General features: G+C 35.4%; 1 protein-coding gene and 1 long non-coding RNA gene across 5 annotated transcripts in view; one reads left to right on the top strand and one right to left on the bottom strand.

Moving 5' to 3' along the window:
• The window catches only part of ZFHX4 (zinc finger homeobox 4), a 234249-nt gene that overhangs the window by 69401 nt on the left and 152673 nt on the right, over positions 1-12175 (bottom strand). The gene's annotated exons all lie outside the window — the stretch shown is intronic.
• Positions 6228-12175, top strand: part of LOC103095583 (uncharacterized) — a 7728-nt gene continuing 1780 nt past the window's right edge. Inside the window, exons 1-2 of the long non-coding RNA XR_008917754.1 lie at positions 6228-6359; positions 8814-8974. This is a non-coding gene — a long non-coding RNA (uncharacterized LOC103095583). The remainder of the gene's footprint in view (positions 6360-8813; positions 8975-12175) is intronic.

Genomic DNA, 12175 nt, shown 5'->3' with positions numbered 1-12175 from the left:
GTGGGACTCAGCCACACAATTTTAAGCTTTTTTTTTTGATGTGTGAATCCTTCCAATATTTGAAATCAGCAATTATGTCTTCCCTGAGCCTTCTCTTCTCATACTGACACCAACTCAAGATCTTTTGGAGAGATCTCTCCATTTATCAATGTCCTTTGTAAAATGGGATGCCCAAAATGGAACAAAAATACTGTAAATGAGGTCTCACGTTGTAATTACCATGTAATATCCATACCACAAAAACTCTCACCTCTATCTTGTTTCTCTGACAGCTAACAGTTTACCTTCCATGAGATAGCTGCCCCATTCCTGTAAGTGATGCTAATCTTAGTGCAGTCAAAAATCACAGTAGCATTTTTGGCTGCCATTTCATGCTCTTCACGCATATTAAGTTTGTAGTCCACCAAAACCCCAAACCTGATTGAAAAATTGTTCTTTGTATTTTTTTAACCCATAACTTCTTTCTTAGAATTGATAGTATCAGTTCCAAGGCAGAAGAGTGGTAAGGGTTAGGCAACTGGGGTTAAGTCATTTCCCTATGGTCACACAGTTAAGAAGTGTGTGAAGCCAAATTGGAGCCCAGGACCTCTCATCTCTAGGGCTAGCTCTCTGCCCACTGATCCACCTACCTATTCCAGAAACTGTTCTTTAACCATGCCTCCCCCATATTGGAATTGTAAAGTTAACTTCTTGAATCCAATGTCAAGATTATTGTTGATTGTTTTAAATTTCATTTTGTTAACTACAATACAATTTACCATTTTTCAAGACCATTTTGGATTCTAAATGTGTTATCTGATGTGATACATTCCAACTTTGAGTCATTGGCAAATTTGACAATGATGCCATCTATGCTTTTATATAAGTCACTGATAAAAATATTGATACCAGTGGTACTTCCCTGGAGCCTTTTTAAAAATTTTATTTAATTAATTAATTAAGAACATTTTTCCATAGTTACATGCATCATGTTCTTTTCCTTCCATCCTCTCATACCTCTCCCATAGCCAACACACAATTCCACTGGGTTTTACATGTGCACTGGGGACTTTCTAAGTTTATTCATTCTTTCAATAAACATTTTTTTAAATACTTACTATGTAGAAAGCAACAGGGATACAAGCATAAATGAGCCAAAACAATCTCTGCTGTCAGAGACCTTATATCCTACCTCTCTTTCCTTACACTTTCCTAGGGACCTTTTCTGGATCTCTCCTTTAACCCTAACACACTGTAGCTTGAATTATTCTCATTTGTTCCCAGGTCATATCCTGCAGTACCCCTCCCCACCTCCAACCATGAATATTATTATCAGTTCCATTGGGGCAAGGAATGCTTTGTTTTTCACAATCAGCACCTAGCACCAGGCTTTGTGGATAGTAGATTCTCAACAAATGTTTAAACTGAATTACCTTTCCATGCACATTGCTGCCAATGATTTAGATACCCAGGAATACTGTGGGTTTCTGACTATTGGATTACTTGGGAGGCTCTTGCACTGGTACCACAATATGTGAACCATTTCCTTACCTCTAACCATTGTGTCCCTTAAAAAAAAAACAGTAACAATATATCATCCAGAGGTTTTAGGGATCACTTCTTACAAAGGACATTTATAAACTGGAGAGATCTCTACAAAATGCCTCGAGTCAGTGTCAATATAAGAAACTATCTAAAGTGGTTTTATGCATTTAATCTGAGAGAATTCAACCAAATACTGAAAAAAAATTCAAATTCCTCTTTCCTCTCAATAGCAGATAATCTAGTACCTTAGAAATAAACATTAATTCAGCAATTATATAGTTAAGATGCACTCATTTCCCAGAAATCTTTAGGAAAACTAAATATACAGTGACTGTTACTCTTACTTAACCAATTTCAGCAGGTAAAAAAGAGAAAAAGGAATGACGCAAAGAAACCTTTCTTTGCAAATATTAGGCCTTTAGTGGTAGTCAGTAGAGAAATCCTTGCTTTACAGGAATATCTATTATGACCTAGGACCATGGGTACTAATATCCTGCTTTTTATTCTAGACAGCACAGTCTGTGTTGCTTAAAGCTGACTTAACTTCAACTAATGCAGCTTTATAGGAAGGGGAAAAAAAGCTTATCAAACATTCTTATGGTAGGTCTCAGCAAAGAGTAAATACCAGTCCTTTATTGCACAATTTGGAATGAATTCAGAGTTCTGCTAAGGTTCATAGTGCATAACACAACTAATTATAAGTTTAAAAGTTTCATGAGTTTCACCTCAGGTATCACACACACAAATTCCAGGCCTCTGTGTCATGCCTTAAAACATCTACAATAGAATCTTAAATTCCTGATAAATGAGATAAGCAAAAGCAGGAACTTAATTCTTTAAAAACCTATAATTATTAACTCATACATTCTATGAATTGAAAAGCTATATACAAAAAAAATAAAAATTCAAATGACATAACTATCTCAAGATATCAGTCACCTTTCGGTATTTATTGTGTTTGCTGAAAACCCTTCATATCATTCCACTAATATCTAAATTATATAAGATACAAGGTCTGGGTTATCATTTAATGGAATTGAAGGGAATCCTTCCTTCATCCTGAAGAAAAAGGTACATCCCAATATTATTTGCTATGAAAAGAAAAGACGAGTTTGAATTTTTTCAGTATTTGCCTGTATTCCCCCAGACTGTACCCATAATCCACAGATCTTCAAAAACGTGTTTTGTTTTTTGTTTCTGACAAAATCGGCCTCTGGAGCAGAAAGAGGCTCCGACGCGTGAATGTAAAAACCTTCTCAGTTTTGTGCTCTAGTTTCTGTTGTGCCAAACCACCTCTGGTATTTCAAATAAAGCAATGACAGCATACACCTTCTTGTTATTATTTATTCATGGAAGGCCAAACCAAATGCCTGGGTGGATCCCCCAAGACATGAAGTAGGTCATTTCTTTCCATCCACAGGACCCCATTTACATTTAAACGAACTTACTCCTTGTGAAAGATTGGCTCCAACAGAGAACACCTCACTACCACAGACACAGAAATTAAATTACAATCACAAGTATAGAAGCCACCAACATTGTACTAAAATATCTTAAAACATATGTACATCTCTCTGTCTGTACATGGGCAGATGCACATACGTGCATGTCAGTAACGAAGAGAAAATGTTCTCTCTTAATTTACGAGAGGCTTCCTTGGCTAAACACGCCCGATCCCTGTAAGTTTTCCTTCTCCAGCCAAACCTGTAAGGCACAAGACTACTTCTGTAATGGCCAGGCTCCTCACCAGGGTCATGAAAACTGTCATGTGCAGCTCCGGGATTTAAATGGATGAGTCTTCCTGGCTGATCCTGGAGTGGCATTGATTTGACAAATGTGGGAAAGTCCTCAGCTGTGAGATGGGGGCTTAGGTTGTGGGCTCTTGGTCAATTGAAAGGTTGCATTAAATGTAAATTATAGGACTGTTACTTAGATATATACCCTTCTCAACCAGGTGAAAGGCAAACAGAGCCTTGCACTAATTCACAGATGAACTGGTGATAGGCTCGCGAGCAATAACAGGCCAGCAAGGCAGCAGTAGGCAATTATAATCCCCATCTTTGAAGGAAGGAAGGAAAGGTATTTTTATATAAAGCCATATTAAATTTCCTTTTTAAAGTGCCTCTATGTATTTCACTTTACAATTTATATGGAAAAGTATTAGTTTTAAAAAAAACTACAGCAGAACTGGCAATAAATATCACAGTAACAATTGTTCTTTTATTAAATATTTATTGAAATAAATTCCTGTGCTTTCTCATTTTTCTTCTTCTGGTTCCAATATTTATTTACAGCTGATTATTAACATCTGCCAGTGTAACAGTTTCATCTGTACAGAAGCCGAAGAGTAAAAAAAAAAAAGAAAGTCACACACCCCTTCTAACGTGACCTGTAGTTAGACAGAAAACAGTTTTCCCAGTCACCGCTTGGCTTCCTGTCTGTGACCTCTGAAAAGCATTGGAGGCCAGGGTTAATGGCCTTTCCAATCTCTGTGATAAGAATTCATTTTGTTCTATTACCAGCAGTTATCTGAGGAGGCTGCTGCATCACTTCAGCAGGGTTCAATCAATGAGAGGACCTAATGAAGTAACCAGCTGTAGCTCTATTTCCCTGGTCAACTCTATCAGACAAATAAGATCTATCAGTCACATCTTAAGGCTGATCCTAGAAAAAGCACCTTCACATGCTGAACCCGTATGCATATGAACTAATGATACGCGGCCATTTCTTTTTAATCTTCCCTTTTGATATAGCTTTTCTAACAGAGAAAATGGAATGGAATGGATTCTGAGATGTTGCATTAAGAGGACAATAATGCAGGATTAAAGAAGAGTGGATTTGCAGAACAGCTGAAAGAGTTTGTCGTAATAGGAAAAATAGTACAAATTATACTGCATCCATCACAGCCCTGTTTCTTAGCTCTACTGCCCCAGGATGTTTATGTAGCTTTTCATGCTGGCATTTTAGAATGCTCAAAAAAAAAAAAGGATGCAAAGGAGAAAATTATTTTGTTTATTATTTTCAGACTTAAGCAATTAAATGTCATAAACAGTTTTAATGATAGTATTTGCATTTTAGCTTGTCATTTAGAAAAGAAATATAATTATGTGATATTTTTACTTTTCAGTCAAATGTCAGTTAACATAATTGCAGACTTTAACATTGTTTTGCTTCATGCTTAGGTGACATCATGAAAAATCAAAAAATGTTATTTGTGGGGAAACTGGGCTGTTTATATAGATTTGATTCATTAATGAGATCCCCCTGCAGTTCAAAAAGGGATTTGCCCGCTAATCAAGTAATTCCATTTTTGTTGTTATTTGGTTTGTTTATTTGATTTTTACCAAAAATTTAAAAAGTAGCCTTCCAGAAAACAACGAGGGCAGCTGAGAAAACAAGAGCCACCACAACAATAACAATGGTTTTTGCACCTTAGATTTATAGCTTCATAAATAAAAATAGGTTAGGCAGTCACATAGGCAGGGACTCAGGAGGAAAATGCAATCTGTGCTTTTAAAAACCAGTTCTTATTTGGGGGAGGGGAGTGGGGTGTAAATGAGGAGGAAGGGGCGGAGCATGAATGGTATCTGAAGTTCTAGGATGCCCCCAGAGCCATATCAGCCAGATTGCTGCAGGAAGCCATGTTCCTGGAGATTTCTATTTGCTGGTATGTTGAAAGCCACATGTAGCTGAGTTTACTTTATTAGGTTAATCAAGGTGAATCACATGAAATGAAATTTATATCCTTTTAACTTGACTGCTCTCTTTGTCAAATGGAAAATGAAAGAAAGCTTGACTATTTGCTGCTATGCTAACAGAGATGATATCTAAGAAAGGAACACAAAATAAATAAAAGCCCTACCTAGTCTCACCCTTTGATGAATATATTCACACACATACACAGTCACGCATGCAAAAAACCCAACCTGTCTCTTCAAAAGAGAAATAATTTTCAATGGACATCAGCTTATGGAATACATATGTGTATTTTGTGTGTATATGTATTTATAAATGCATATATACACAGATTTATATATAGCTACTAAAGTGCATATGCTCCCAAAACATATCTATTTTTTTCTGCATACATAAAAACAATGACAGTTTTCTTTTGCAGGTAGTCTGCATTAATAAGTCAGCTTGATTGATAACTGATCATATCAAAACCCAGCATATCCTTCATTTAATTTCAAAGCTCTATAGTGATAAAGGATTATAGGGAGGTGGGAAGAGGGCAAATGAAAGGCATAATATAATACACATATATTTTAATATTGCCATGTGGTATTTAAGAGCACTTTTAAAAATACAATATATTGTGTCTGTTTTTTTTTTCCTCTAACAAATAGGGGTATGTGACAAAGGACTGAACTATCTTTACTGCATATGTAAACAGATAAGAATATGCCTAGAAGGCATTTTGGGAACACCTGTCAATTTTTTATAGAACACACTGATTGTGGGATATTGATTGCATTTAAACAAAGTTGTTTCAAAAAAAAATCAGCTAACAATTCGTGTAGAAAGAGCCGATCAATATTTAAATGACTCTCTTTATTGATTTAAAATTAACTTTCAATTAAGAGATCCATAGGACTCTTAACTGCGACACTTATCCATTCAAGAGAAAATAAAGGTACATTTATCGATACACTTAAACAGCAGTGGCTGGTTTCCTATCGATTCAGTCATTTGTGCTGGGATTCGTTAGCGTCATCAGGCTTTAGCTCCCTTACTAGGTCTTCAGAGTGTATGATACTGCAAGATATAGGAATGTGCAAAACAACGCAAGGGATGGATAGAAAACCTAACAGAATTTTTAAAAGATAGAAAAGGTAAGCTATCCTTAAGCTTTTTAAGTCTATTATTGAATGGCAAATGCTTAGACTGTTTGATTGTCTGTCTGAAAAACAGCCCTGCAAAGGGCTGTTTTTTCTTCCTCAAAATACCAGGGTAAAAGACGGCATACTTTGTGCTTTGAAACAGTATAAATAAATGAAATCTTTGTATTATTGATTAGAAAAAGTTCTATTGGCTTCTATTGACTGATAAGATCACTAACATGTATATATTGACTAGCATATGATCAATATCAGCTAAAATTATTTACAAAGTGTTTTCTTTAAATATGACATTGTATTTCCTATTTATAATATTGTATATGCATTTTTAAGGCCAAATTTATTTAACATTATGGTTAGAAAGCTGTTCTTGGCTCGAGTATAGCTTTCTGAGCGTTTACTACTAATTACATTTCACAATGATTTTTACCTTTTAAAATTAATTTAATGAAGATAGATGCCGAGGAATAAGAAAAATGAGACTGTGACTGTAAGATGGAAGAATAAATCACGAATGTATAAATAGATCAGGGAATTTCGTCTCAGTTACGAGAGCCATAACTATCTTCCTCTTTTGCCTTAGCCTCCTTGCCTGCTACTGGACTGCAACTCTATATATAATAGAGGGAACTGATTGAACCCATTGCCTATCTCTTTACATATCCTTACCCATGGCAGAAGAATAAAAATAGATGTGTAGAGGGTGTGATATGTGAACATAGCAGAGCCTCAGTAAGCCTAGGTGAAAGATAGGAGTGAGGAATCCTCTTTTCAGTTATGCAAAATCATGTTTTTGTTTTGGGGTTGTTGATGATAATGACCTCAGAAAGCACTTTTTCTTACTGGCTATTTCTGTGGAAACATATACATATGCTTCTATATATAAACACATATCCATAAAAATATATGTATGCATCCATAAAGAACAGTATATGTGGATACATACACACATGTGAATATATGTAACTAAATGTGCATAGGTCTAGAATTCTCTCTTCAATGAATGAGGTTTCCAGAGTTGGTCCATCTATTACCCTTTCACCCACTGTGATATAATTTTGAAGAGTCTAATTATGCTAAACATCCAATCGGGTAACAATGTTCTTTAAACATCCTATTTAACATGCATGTAATTTGTCTTATGAATTGTCAATCACATAAAGATAATAAAAGAAGCTTTATAAATTAGTTTAAGTTTTTTTTTCTAACAATAACATTTGGTTTTTTTCTGTTCCTGAAGTCTTAAATCAGACTTTTCAAGGTTGCACTTTATATGAGTTATAACTCTAGCATCAGAATAAAGGAGTATGGACTTGTGTGATACTAGGAGGGGAATAAAGATCAGGATAGGGCTATCCACACATACTATCCTCTCCTAAAAAGTTTAATCCCATAATATCAGTGTAATATACTATGGACTATAGCATGGCAGTTATGATTACTAAAAAGTGTAAGATGCCATTATTTCCTCCCAGAAATTAGATGATTATGCTAATTTAGTGATAGCAAGTAGCACTAGATGACTTCTTCAATCTTCTCTTATCTGCAGGGGGAGAGGGATGCATGGCTTGGTGTCTACAAAAACCAGGAGTAGTAAAAATTGGTTTAAGTAGGGCTGAGTCCCAAGGTGCAGAATAAGGATTCACTCTGATTTAACACTTCCTTATCACATCAAAGAGGTGAAAAAGGCATCTTTATGGATTGGCCTAGGGGAAAAAAAATCCACAAGTTCAGCTTTTTACCCTAGTGGAAAAACACTGGAAAACTGCTAAGGCTCTGAAATAATACATCACTGTGATTCCAGTCATACAATACTTGTATTTCAAATAATTAAAGTTTGAGTGTGATTTTAATCTGCTTTTTTTGACAGCTAAAAACATCTACTACCATGTGGTCATTAAGTTATGAGCAAAGGTTGGGACTCAGTAAAGTACTTTTCCTTCCTGTAAAATGAATGATGACTATACCTAGCCCATCACCGCCACATAAGAGTTGTTTGCTAAGGCTTTTCTGGTGCCATTAATCATATTTAATCCATAGCCAAACTAACACAATATGCCAACCTCACTGTTGAATATCTCAGTAAAGAAATGCATAGTTAAACTCTCAGAAAGTTTGTGTGGTAGATCTCAGTCAGATTTCTCAAACTCCCCAATTTTGCTCTACACTGGTTATCATCACATTAATTTTAGGGGTGATGATCATGATATTACTAATAATAATGCTAGCCAACATTTATAGAGAATATAGTATATGCCAGACACTGTGCTATATAATTTATAATATATTTATATAATTTTATAGTAATTTAAAATATTTATTTTATTATATTAACAAGAGCTTCCTAATAATAGCTCACTTTTACATGGTGCTTACTATGTGCTAGGTAAAGTCCTGCATGCTTAAAATTATCTCATTTTTAATTCAATTATCATTCCCATTTTACAGCTGAGGAAACTGAGGTAGGCAGAAGTTAAGTGACTTGCCCTGGGTGCTCTGGCTATTAAGCATCTGATGCCAAATTGGAACTGCAACTGCAGACACATCTACTGTGCCACCTAACTGCAAGAGAATGGGTCTGGGACTTCATCAGGATAGGGAATTTCCAGGTGAGGAAAATTCCTTGATCAATGATTTTCTCAAACTCCTCCACTTAGTGAGCATTGCATGCCAAGGATCCAGGGCTCTGTTGTTTGGGCTTTTTAGTAGATGAAATTTAACAGTGACAGAAAACTGGAACTGTTTGAGGCTGATGTGCCATGCTGGGGGAGCCATGGATGTGCAGGCAACATATGCCTAAAAGGCAAACAGTGATTCCTATAAATGATGGAAAATAAATGTTATCTAATTTCTGAAATTCTCTTACCCGGCCTTATCTGTCTCTATAGAGTTTATTTCAGCATTGTTATTGTATTTGTTACAATGGATCAGAGACATGCTTGATAAGATTTGATTCCAGATATATCTAACATTTTCTGATACCTTATAATGTCTGATATCTCACAGCATGGCTAGTTTACTTAAATCTTTTTTTATTATGATTTTTTTTCCTACCCAAAGGCTTACTGACACCAACATTTCAGGAAGATTTCAAATCACTTTACCCAAATCATGACTAAGATGGACACAAATAATTACAGGAGTTAGTGCTACAGGGTGTAAAATTGTCCTTCTCTTAGAGGAGATGCATTCCCTTCATTCTGCTATTCCCTGCTGAGAAATGAGGTGTGGAAACTGTCTTAGAACACTGTGTAATCCTCCAATGTGAAAAAAAGAGAAAGATTCTAGTAGAGTTACAGGAATTCTTTGGACATAGAAAAATGAAGCATGAGAGTCCCTTGTACCCAGGACAAATGTTAAGTGTTCTCGAGTCAACAAGCTCAAATAATAATTCTCATTCTTTAAAGAAAAACTTTGAAAGTTCGTGAAAATGATATAATTCGACATCCTCCATCCTCCTCCTTTTTTGATAAAAGCAAATGGAATGGAACTAAACTTCAAATCCCAAGAAAGGAAGGATAGCTATAGATCTGCCATGAATACTCAACTGTTTGGTTCTCAAAATATTATTTCATGCGGATGCTTCCCTGCCCCCTCCCCCCTTTATCCCTACAAAATTTTCATTTCCTTGGCTACAATTAAAGTGAATGCCCCATAATAAAGTCAATACATATCTTCTGTAAAATATGGAAAACAACTTTGTTCTTATACCCTGGGTCATTTGATTAACCATGCAAAATGGAATAATCATGGGCTACAGCAACACATAGGAGGCAATGGGAGAAATTTTAACTTGTTGTTCAACCATAGAAAATAATGCAGTACTATAGGCAGAAGGCCAACTTTCTTACCCTTGCATGCCACTGATTAGTTCAGCCTTAGCAGAACAGAAATCCCTAATCTTCTCTTTTTAATATTGAAGAGGTAAACCCTCTTCACCTGCACGTGGAGCCTGCTTTTTCATCAAAGCTCAGGAGATTCCAGCAACAAAATCAATGTATGCATGTTCAGAGCCGTTTTCAGGGTTTTGTAAGACAAATCTTTCAAATGGGAGCTAGTTGAATGCTATTGAACTGGGTTTCGATCTGACAGAGTGAGTGAACAACACAGAAACAGTTCACTTACCACTGCTCACACTACAGGAGGTGGGGATCAGGTACAGGCCTGCACAAATACAGCTGTGCCCCTTCTCAGGAACCTCTGACCTCCCTTAATCCAAGACTAAACCCAACAGTAGACTGTTTAAATAAATAAATATTTAAAGATTTTCCAGATTTAATGAACATAATTACTCAATTTCTTTTGACCACAGTAATCAAGTACACTTAAGGGAAGCTCCTCCAATGTCCCTCCTGGCTTTGGTAGGGCTGCGGGCAGAGAAGTATGGGAAAGCTTCAGAAACACGGGCATAACTGTTACTATGTGGTGGTCAAAAAGTCCCCTGACAACACCAGTGTCTTTCATTGTAAAGTAATCCACGATATGGATTTGTCTATTGGATCAACAAATGCTTGTTTTGGTTAAAAGGATTCTATCAGTGCTGATATTTACACTATCAATTAAAGGTCTTGATTCCTTGAATATTTGGGGTCCCTTATCTTAAAGGAGGGGTGGGAGGTTGCTTCATGTTAAATCTCAAACTCAGCAAGTATTTATTTATTCAGATGACCCTTTCATTAGGGACTAAATGCACATGCTTACACTAATGCTCCATGAATTGACAAGCTGAAAGAAATCAGTCAAGAACTGACTTTGGAGACTGACATGCATTTAATCTTAGAAGTGGGAAAACATTTACTAATATAGTATACTTTTATTAGGACCATAGAACATCCGAGCCATCCATTTAATCATGACACAGAATGAATCCCATGTTTGGTGAAGAAGTTTTGCCAGTTGGAAACAATGAGAAAAGAGAGTAGTATTTCTAATTTGAGGGAAACATCAAGATAGCTTATCTTGGAGATAAAATACTTCCTTCCTCTTTTGTGAAGAGAGGTAGAGTAATATAATTAATAGGCCCGTTCTTAAATGAGCATTTTAATCCTTAAAACAATTGTTCTAAACATACTTTTGAAAAATTTTCTGAGATATACAAATATATAACCATTTATTGAACAATCATTTTACAACTAAGAGGCATGTGTTATCTATTTACTTTCATTTAAGATATTAAAGTGATACAATTCCAAGCCATCAATAAATGAATTTTAGTTTAAAAGGTGTATAATGACATTAAGAATTAGAATATGAGTGTTTAAAAAAGGATATATTATTTCTCCTAAATTATGTTGACAACAGATCCCAGAAAAAATATTTTAATACAAAGTAAAAATTACCCTATGGAATACAGCAGAACTAAAGGATCACAGATTATAACTAGATAGAACCTTAGATCCTAGGCTAGCCCTATAATTTTAGAAGACTAGATAATCTGAAGGCTACAGAAGTTAAATGACTTATTTGGGTCATCACATAGGCAGTAGGTAACAGAACAAGGATTCAAACCCTAGACCCCTGATGCCGAGTCCTTTCTACTATACCATTTTGTCTATTCTTACAGAGAAATAAACAGAAAGAATGGAATAAGTTAGAAATACTGTAGTTAGGGATTATCTTTATGATTTGATTTTTTCTACACTAAAATATGCACTAGAAATCCAGTATATCATTATCAAACTCTCCAATTGTCCATCATGATTAAAAAGTCTTCTCTGTTTTAACCCTCATTTCAACATGTCCCTGAAGGAGTTTTATTTCTAGTCAAAATTTAAAATAGTTATTAGAAAGTAGATCCATATTTTTAAAAT

Source organism: Monodelphis domestica, chromosome 3 (assembly GCF_027887165.1).
Source record: "Monodelphis domestica isolate mMonDom1 chromosome 3, mMonDom1.pri, whole genome shotgun sequence".
NCBI classification, from domain to species: domain Eukaryota; kingdom Metazoa; phylum Chordata; class Mammalia; order Didelphimorphia; family Didelphidae; genus Monodelphis; species Monodelphis domestica.
Note: the sequence above shows the minus strand (reverse complement) of the source record. Positions and strands in the feature narration are given on the sequence as shown.